We start from the raw sequence: 10,000 nt of genomic DNA, 5'->3' as shown, positions 1-10,000 counted from the left end.
AAAACCCGTCAGAAACAACAACAACAACAACAACAACAACAACAACAACAACAACAACAACAACAACAACAACAACAACAGCGACAATCATGCATCTGCCATGACACAACATTGCGGAAGAAAAGATTTCTAGCCATGATAACTTCTTACGTGACACAGAAGCCACAAAGAACACCTCACATGGAGGTGACAGCCCGCTGCGTGACGCCTCGCGATTGAAGAGTGTGTCAGGCCCTTTCAATATTCAGGAAGAGTTGGAAGCAATACTCAAGATCATCCCCTAAAAGGTGTGAACTCGAGGCTATCTCCTCTTCTTTTTCACGGCTCCTGGGCAGATTTTGACTGATTAGCGAGACTGACGAGAAATCAAGAAACTGAACTGGTGGAAGCAGGGTGATTATACAGGGAGAAGGATCAAGAGAGTCGGAAGAATGGAGACAGAAGCTACAAAAACGCCCCCCCCCCCCCCCCCGCCCCAGCCAACTCCGAAAAAAAAGAAGAAAAAAAAAAGAACGATATAGTGGGCATGAAGGGGGCGGGGCGATGTGTGTGGTCTAATGAATCTGAAACAATTATACATCAAAGTAGACAGTCGAGCTCGTGAAAAGGCAAACACCAACACGGCAACGACGGACAATAATGATTACATTCCGAGTGGTTCGTAACACAGAAGGCAAGAAAGAAACAAAGAAAGAAACAAAGAAAAAAGGAAAGAAAGAAAGAAAGAAAGATTGACACAAACACACTATTAAGCAAACACACAAACACACAAACAAACAAACAAACAAACAAAAAACTTCGTCTGATGAAGAACAATCCACAACTGTTCCCACGCTCCCTCAAAGCACCCCACATCCTCATTCTCCGACATTCTCTTCCTATCTTCAAGGACTACCACCTCCACCCTCCCTCCTCCCTTCACCCCTCCCCTCCCCCCTCTCCTCATTCCCGAGTATTGTTTCTTTTCAATTCTAGCTTCAACGAACACAGCAGGCCAGCGCAACACAAAGGCAAAACAAAAAACACAGAAACCAGACCCACAGAGATAAGACAACAGGAGTTCCAGAATCTGGTCCCACGGATTTGTTTCTTCAGTTGTTCTCTTTCTCTCTCTCCCTCTTTCCCTGCTCAATGTAATTTCTTTCTGTTTGTTCGTGCGGCACTTCCCTCTGTATCTGTCTGTCTGTCTGTCTGTGTGTTTGTTTGCTTGTCTGTCTTTCCCTGATGCTATATCCCTGTCTCTGTCCGTCTGTCTGTTTGTCTGTCTGTTTGTCTGTCTGTCTGTGTTCTGTTCAACACCCTTCTCTCTCTACCCCCTCTGTCTCTCTCGCACTCTATCTGACTCTCCCCCCCCCCTCCGTGTCTCTCTCTCTTTCTATCTCTCTTTTTATCTCTCTCTCTCTCTATCTCTTTCTCTCCCTTCCCCACTACCCCCCCCCCCCCCACACACACCTTTTTACTCTCTCTGTCTGTTGTTTCTTTTCCGACAGTCGGCATCTGTTGAGTTGATCCCACTTGTGTGTTTGTGATGACTGATGGGTGCATTTGTTGTGAGAATGAGAATGAGAGTTGAGAGAGTTGTTCATGGTTGTAGGTTGGACTATTCTTGCTGCATCTGCGTTGCGATGCGGTTGTTGTGGCTGCTGGTGTTGAAGTTGCCGCTGTTGCTGACGATGGTGGTGTCTGTTGATGTATGTGATTGAGAAGGTGTATAGTTGTTGTCAGATGTGTTGAAGTGCGTACCATTCAGTCTAGACGTACGACTGATATTCTTGACTGAGTCGAGGAAAAGAAAGCGTCTCTGTCTCTCTTTACCATGATAGCAGTCCTTGTTAATACCTGATCAAAACAAGAAATTCCTCCGAGGTAGGAAAAACACCCCCGTCCTTACCATTCTCACTGCCACCAACTGAGAAGGTTATTTCCCTTTGACCATTAATATGTCCCTCTATAAGTCCTTGTAGAATCTTAATCCACCAATAACTCCCTAACCGTGTGTTTGACTGGTCCCAATTTTTGTAAGGACCGTGTCAGGAATGTATAGAACCTGTTCACCAAGTTTGGTGACGATCGGTCTGTTCATTCTTGAGATCTATATGCGAACACAAACACACAAACAAACAAACACATCGACCGAATCCTATACACACCCCTATACCGGGGGTGTAATAATATGGACTACTTTTTAACATCTTCTTCAACAATTAAGCAACCTTCCTTGCAGCGGGAAGGCGCTCGACCAAAGTTGTATTAATTTGATACTGACAGCATGGAAAACAGCGCTTTTGTTGCGGTTTGGTGCGGGCAAGTGCAGGGAAGACGAAATGTATAATCTGAACTCTTGGATGCCTTCACTTTTACTCGCAGTTTGTTGAAAACGCGGCAGCATTGTTTTAGATCGGTTTTGCCTAAACTTATAAAAAATATAATGAATAACAACCTCATTGACTAGGACAAGGGTACAGCTAGACATGCAGACAGGAACAGACATATAGTACGTATAATATATAATCATATTCACACATTCCAAAACGACTAGCTCTATTACAGTGACACCTGTGATGTGAGGCCCCTCCGATGACAGGACACCTCCCAATAAAGAACACCTTCTGTTAACCCCTATCATCCCCGACTGACTTGACTACACCTGTCATGACAGGACACCTGTGACGTAGGGACACTTACAGCGGGATCCAAGGGTGTCTTTTTATCGCAGGCACCACTGTGCTGTGCGACTAGACACCCAGTGTCTGACCTGTTAGAAAACACCTCCGCGCGGAGGGGTTTTGCTGCCCGTCCAGTGAAGATAAAGAGGGACCATTTTCTCTGCTCGCGCGGCAGCAAGCAGGATGTCTCTGAACTGTAAAACGAAATCACGCATTAGACAGTTTGGATTTTTTTTTCTTTTTCTTTTCTTCTCTCCTATCTCTTCCATCACCCCATTCCAGACCCATCTACCCCTACCCTACCCCACCCTACCCCACCCTACCCCCTCAGTTTCCCTTTCTCATACGTCTTCCCCGTTCGTCTTCCACCTTTCTTTTATTTCCACGGCCGTCGTCAGTTTTACGACTTCACACAGTTCATTTTTCAAAATGTACTTCTAGTACAATGAAACCCTCCCTTTAAAGACACCCTTTTAAGACTCGGTTTTCGTAAATTATCTGTTTATAACCTCTGTAAATTTACCCCATTTTAAGACTCTCTCCCTTTTAAGACCGGATTTTCTCAGATTGTTGGAGGTCTTTAAAAAGGTAGTGTCACCGTGTGATGGTTTTCCCACAGGGCCGCGCGTGCCGTGGCGTATGTGTGCACGTGCGTTACTAGAATGTACGAGACAGGGGGAAGCTGAATGGGCATGCGGCCTAGAGAGAGAGAGAGGGAGAGAGAGAGAGAGAGAGAGCCAGTTACTTCCATTTTGAAAGGAGGAATGTCAAATTTGAGCCGCTAGGCTAGCAGCTACAAATTTGGCCTCCTTGCTCGACGGCCACGTGTAAGAGAGAGAGAGAGAGAGAGAGAGAGAGAGAGAGAGAGAGAGAGAGAGAGAGAGAGAGAGAGAGAGAGAGAGAGAGAGAGAGAGAGAGAAAGAGAGAGAGAGAAAGAGAGAGAGAGAAAGAGAGAGAGAGAGAGAGAGAGAGAGAGAGAGAGTAGTCCAGTTACTTCCATTTGGAAAGGAGGAATGTCAAATTAAAGCCGCAGAGAGAGAGAGAGAGAGAGAGTAGTCCAGTTACTTCCATTTGGAAAGGAGGAATGTCAAATTAAAGCCGCAAATATGGCAGCTGAACATTTGGCCTCCTTGTTCGACGGCCACGTGTAAGAGAGAAGGAGAGAGAGAGAGAGATCAGAGAGAGAGAGAGAGAGAGAGAGAGAGAGAGAGAGAGAGAGAGAGAGAGAGAGAGAGAATCAGAATCAGAATGGTTGAATTGCTCAGGCAATATGCCCATAGTAAGTTGGGCTGGACTGTTTGGAGAAGGGTATTCGAACACTCAAATATCGAAACCGAAGCCGATAGTGCATTTACACAAAGTTGCATGAATAAGAGTGTCCGTTCAAACTGACATTACAACATGTCAGACGTGTCGCGCTCTGAACGAGGCTATAAGTGTCCGTTCAATGCCCATTGTTTTTCACAATACACACGATTTCATGTTTAATCGCGAAACGTTCGTTAACCAAGGTAAAACCGGATCAAGTCAATTAGGATCTTCTGTCTTGCTTGAACCTTCCGTAGATGGTGTTGTGGTATGTTCCATCTGTCCACTGGTCTCCACGAGGCGAGCCGCTGCATGTAGCCTAGTTCCTCTGGAATCATGTTCTTGGAACCCTGCTTGATGAACCAGAATGTTACTTCATCGCTGTATTCAATCTGTGGGTTGGACACAAGCACAAGATCGTCCGTCTCGAAAATGTACAGTGGTTCTTCTGTGCTGTCATTAGTCACAATCCTGTGATGTGTGTTGTTCCTGCGCCTGCAATGGCCTGTCCATGATTACCCCAGTATACTCTTTAACTGTGTCAAAAGGATCGTCTTTTTCTGGGTAAATACAGTTTTCTCCAGGCACGCTTTCTGTTGTCATGTGTTCAGCTGTTTCAAGGCCGTGCTCTTCTGCGTGCAATGTCGTTGAATAAACAGAAAATGGGTCGCCACTTGCCAACACAGTGGAGTCACGACTGTTTGCACGTGACTTTCCAGCGGTCACCGTGTCGAGGTCTGTGTCAGGTGTGCTATCTTCTTCGGTATGGCAATTACTCATTTGTTTTTTGGGTGTAGCTACAAAAAGTGGCACATTAAAAGTTTCACTTGCCTTATCCTCTCGTTTTGCTTTCCTATCCTCGGCTCTCTTCTTATCTCTTCGCATCTGGCTTGGTGGTTTTCTGCGATAACATTTTTGGTGTGTGCGCATGCGTCAAGATAGACGTGTTTTGGAAATTTCTCTCGTCCTTGCATCGAATTTATGTGAAATTCAAAGTTTGTGACTAAAGACATTAATATTAGGGTGGAAAGATCGTCAGTTTAGACAATTGTGCAACGGACTTTGGTACTTTTACTTGTTTTTTAGAAACTTTGTGGACCTTATTCGGAAAACTAGCCCGTCAGTGACTCGAGTGAGTACCCGCCATTTTCATTCTCACTCGATTGTGAACCAACCCTGTTACGTTTGATCGTATCATCGTAAATCAGCTTTCAAACATTGTGAAACTCATCAGACACACAAGTGCTGATACGGATAGTGTAGGATGTGCTAGCACAGAAAATTCATTCGCCGCCGTCATGCCACCTCGGCACTGTGAATGATGTGACAGTCACGCGACACTGCCACTATTATTATAGTAGTAGGCCTAGACTGTTCTTTTCTCGTACACAGTGAGACAGTGCCGCAAATCTGATAAGATCAAACCAAAATGTGTTCATTCAGGCTCGCCTTCGGGCTTCTTAGCTTGTTCTTGTTTTTCTGCCACATTGGCACCCAGCGATCACCACACTTTGACCTAAAAACACCAGGGCAGTGTACGGGGAGAAACATCAGGAAAGTGACTCAAAGCAGCCTCGTCGTCAAGCTAGCGCTCTTGCTTTGCTCTCTCTACTACTTGCTGGAGATATTCATCTCAACCCTGGTCCACGCGGAAAGATCTACTACCCTTGTGGTTTGTGCGATAGGGACGTTGAGTGTTGTGACTGCATTCAGTGTGATGACTGTGACATCTGGTTCCATAAATCATGTATTGAACTATCTACGCCTGATTTTGAAGCCCTTCAGAAACCTAGTGCAGTGTGGATCTGCCCGAGATGTGACAGCCTAAATTGTAGCTCATTCACATTCAGAAGTTATTCTCTTGACTCGGATAACTACTACTCCCCCCTCCAGTGCCTGGATGGCAGCATTCCTTCCCTAAACCAGAGTCGCGGATTTAGCCCACTTAAAACCAGCAGCCCCCATGGTGCTTACCCCACCCCACCCACGGCAAGCAAACATCGACCTGCAACAGCATCAGCAGGCAGCCGGAACACCAGTCTCCATGATGAAGACTCACCACGTTCACCAACCCCACCCCCCCGTGACCCCCCATCCCGCCACTCCGCAAACGCCAGCTCTGTATTCGACCTACCCAGGAAGCAGAACTTACGGATAATGACAGTCAACTGCCGTAGCATCGAAAAGAAGAAGGCGGAATTTGCTGCTGTCGTGAACTACACTAAGCCGGACGTTATCTGTGGAACGGAATCATGGTTGAAGTCAGACGTGCAGCAGAGTGAAGTCTTCCCTGAGGGATACGTCAGCTACAGGAAAGATCGCAGTACACTAGCTGGTGGTGTTTTTATATTAGTGCACAAGAGCCTGGTATCGTCACTCCAACCTGAACTTGATGCAGACTGTGAACTGATCTGGACCCGTATTCACCTACAACGAAACAAAGACCTATCAGTAGGGTGTTTTTACATGCCTCACCGCAACCAACGCGACCTCGATGAACTGGATGTATCCTTGTGCAAGATCACAGCTGACAACCGCCAAGAACACGTACTACTTGTGGGCGATTTCAATTGTCCCAACGTGAACTGGAGCAGTGGCGCTGTAGAGGCAGGAGCTTCAGAGAGGTCAGTGCAGCAATTCCTGGTTGACACCACCACAACCAACTTTCTCACTCAGATTCATGACCAACCAACGCGTGAACACAACATCCTCGACCTGGTCTTCACCTCAAACCCATCACTCTGCAAAAGTTCCAGGCATATCAGACCATAGCATCGTCATCACCGATGTGGATATCCACCCCCATCGCATCAAGGAAAAACCAAGGAAACAACTCATCTACTCAAAAGCCAGATGGAGTAACATCACGACTGAACTAGACCACCTAGCAGAAGAGATCAACACCATGAAAGAACAGGGTGAATCTGTAGAGGCCATGTGGACCCGCTTCAAATCGTCACTCATGGCTGCCGTCGAGCGTTTCATACCATCCACACTCCGGCGAAGTAACTACAGCCTACCGTGGATCAACCGCAAGATGAAGAAAATCCTGCAACGCAAGAAGAGGCTCTACAAACAAGCTAAGAAAACTGGCAACTGGACGAACTACAGATTCGCCCAGAAAGAATGTCGACGCCAGATGCGGCAGGCGGAGTGGAACCACATCAACTCCACCATTGAGGAGAGCCTGAAGACAAACGACACCAAGCCCTTCTGGCGATACGTCAAGTCACGCAGACAGGACAACGCTGGAGTCTCGCCACTCTACAAAGAAGGCTCCTTACACAGCGATAGCACCTCCAAAGCCAAGATACTGCTACAACAGTTCCAGTCCGTCTTCACGAAGCGTGATGACTCTCCTCCACCAGAGTTGAAAGGCACCCCAGTCCCCCCACTTGAGAAGATTACCATCACTACCGAAGGTGTTGCAAAACTCCTGAGGAACCTCAAGCTCAACAAAGCATCGGGACCAGACGGCATACCAAACCGCATCTTGAAGACGTGCGCTGACTCCATTGCCCCATCCCTGACGGCGATATTCACCACCTCCATCGAGTCAGGTGAGCTCCCGAAAGACTGGCTATCAGCGAACATATCCTCTGTCTACAAGAAGGGAGATAGGAACAAAGCTGAGAACTACCGCCCAGTATCCCTGACCTCGGTCGCCTGTAAGCTCCTTGAGCACATCATCTGCCACCATCTTCACAAGCACTTCGAACAACATGGAGTGCTATCCAGCCGCAACCATGGGTTCAGGACCGGCCACTCATGTGAAACCCAGCTGCTCACCACCATGCAGGACATTCTGTCATCCCATGATGCTGGCCACCAAACTGACGTCGCCATCCTTGATTTCAGCAAGGCCTTCGACACTGTCCCGCACAAGAAACTACTCCACAAGCTGGCCCACTACGGTGTGCGGGGAAGTGTCCACAACTGGCTGACCAGTTTCCTGACCAAGCGGAAGATGAGGGTTGTACTGGAGGGCGAGGCATCTGAAGAGGTAGAGGTCGAGTCCGGCGTCCCGCAAGGCACAGTGCTGGGTCCGTTGTTGTTCCTGTGCCATATCAACGACCTCCCAGACTCAGTCCAGTCGTCTGTCAGACTTTTTGCGGATGACTGTCTCCTCTACCGCCAGATCCGCACCTTTCAGGACCACCTTACGCTACAGGCAGACCTAAAGAGCTTGGAAGAGTGGGCCAACCAGTGGGGGATGAGGTTCAACGCTAAGAAGTGCTACGTCCTCTCCACCAGATCCACATCCCACTACTTCTACAGCCTCGGAGACACCATCCTCCAACAGGTCGAACAGAACCCGTACCTCGGCATACAGATCTCAGCCGACCTGAAGTGGGGCCCCCACATCACCAGTCTCTGCAAGAGGGCAGGATCTACCCTGGGCTTCTTACGCCGGAACCTCCGGAACTGCCCACGTGAGTGCCGTCGCCTTGCCTACATCACTCTTGTCAGGTCCACCCTTGAGTACGGGGCGGTGGTCTGGGACCCCTACTACAAACAAGACGTTGAGAGACTCGAACGCATCCAACGCCTAGCCGCTAGGTTCATCATGAAAGACTACGTGTCCAAGGACCCAGGCTGCGTCACCAAGATGCTAGAGTACCTCCAACTTCCTACACTCCAGGAACGCCGTCAGCAACTTCGCCTGACGATGCTGTTCAAAATCATCAATGGACTTGTACCTGCCTTACCCCCTGACTCCTTCCTCACCCCGGTGAGCGTATCTAGGCGCCGAGTCAAGCCTAAAGCCTACGAGGGGTATGAGAGCCAAAACATCCTCCAGAGACAGGCAACCAACAACAGCCGCTGTTTCAAAGCTCCTACCTCAAAGACTGATCAATACAGGAACTCGTTCTTTATAAAGACAGTGATCGAGTGGAACAACTTGAGCGAAGCCACCGTCACCTTGACCACGCCCAGCGCCTTCTCATCGGCGTTAGGGGGACAGAAACCAGTGTGAGAGCCTCAGTAGTTTTTATCCAGTTTTTAACATTGTAACATAGCATTTTTTAACTGTGCTTGAAAAGCCTACATTCTAGGGCAAACGGACTAAAACCGCAAGTACAGCAGCAAGAAGACCAGCTGGAGTTGTACACTATATCCACCTTGTGTACAGTGAACTTTTAAGACTCTTTTAGATGCGCACACCCAAAAAACGTCACGTTGATAGTCGTCGTCGGCTTCTGTGGCGCACCCGCCAACCACCAACCCAGGCGGGTTATCCAGATCCAGATCCAGATTGAACCTTGTTGTCATGTGTGTCACTGTGAGCGTAGCGTGTAGCTGGGTCGCCATCATTGGCCGCCGGTGCAAGTCTGACAACAAACGTCAAGTTGTCCCCATTGCCGGCGATTTTCCATGATGTGACGTGGTGGTCGTGGAGTAGGGCTTGTAGAGATGTACTTGCAGCAGTTGGTAAACCAACGACTGTCATTCTAATTCTGACGAGTTATTGGCAACTTTGGGTGGAATCGAAGCGCAGCTCAAAAACTCCAACCTGCCCGCTCGGCGAAATCTCGCGAGTCCCAAGAGAGAGAGAGAGAGAGAGAGAGAGAGAGAGAGAACTCAGAACTCAGAAAGTTTATTGTTTAGGCCAACTGACCCGTTACAACCAGTACATATATCAAACATGACTCTCTCTCTCTCTCTCTCTCTCTCTCTCTCTCTCTCTCTCTCTCTCTCTCTCTCTCTCTCTCTCTCTCTCTCTCTCTCTCTCTCACCCACTCTCACACACATACACACTCTGACTTTCACTCCTTCTCTCACAAACACAAACACACACACACACACGCACACACACACACATGCACACACACACGCACACACACACATACACAAACACCCACACACACACACACACACACACACACACACACACACACACACACAATACATACATGTATGGGTATGTACAGGGGATGGCTGGTGCCTCATCAAATACATCCTCAACTACAACATACATCAAAGGACATAGTTGTTTAGAGAGAGAGAGAGAGAAAGAGAGGGGG

This window comes from Littorina saxatilis, linkage group LG17 (assembly GCF_037325665.1).
Source record: "Littorina saxatilis isolate snail1 linkage group LG17, US_GU_Lsax_2.0, whole genome shotgun sequence".
Taxonomy (NCBI): domain Eukaryota; kingdom Metazoa; phylum Mollusca; class Gastropoda; order Littorinimorpha; family Littorinidae; genus Littorina; species Littorina saxatilis.
Note: the sequence above shows the minus strand (reverse complement) of the source record.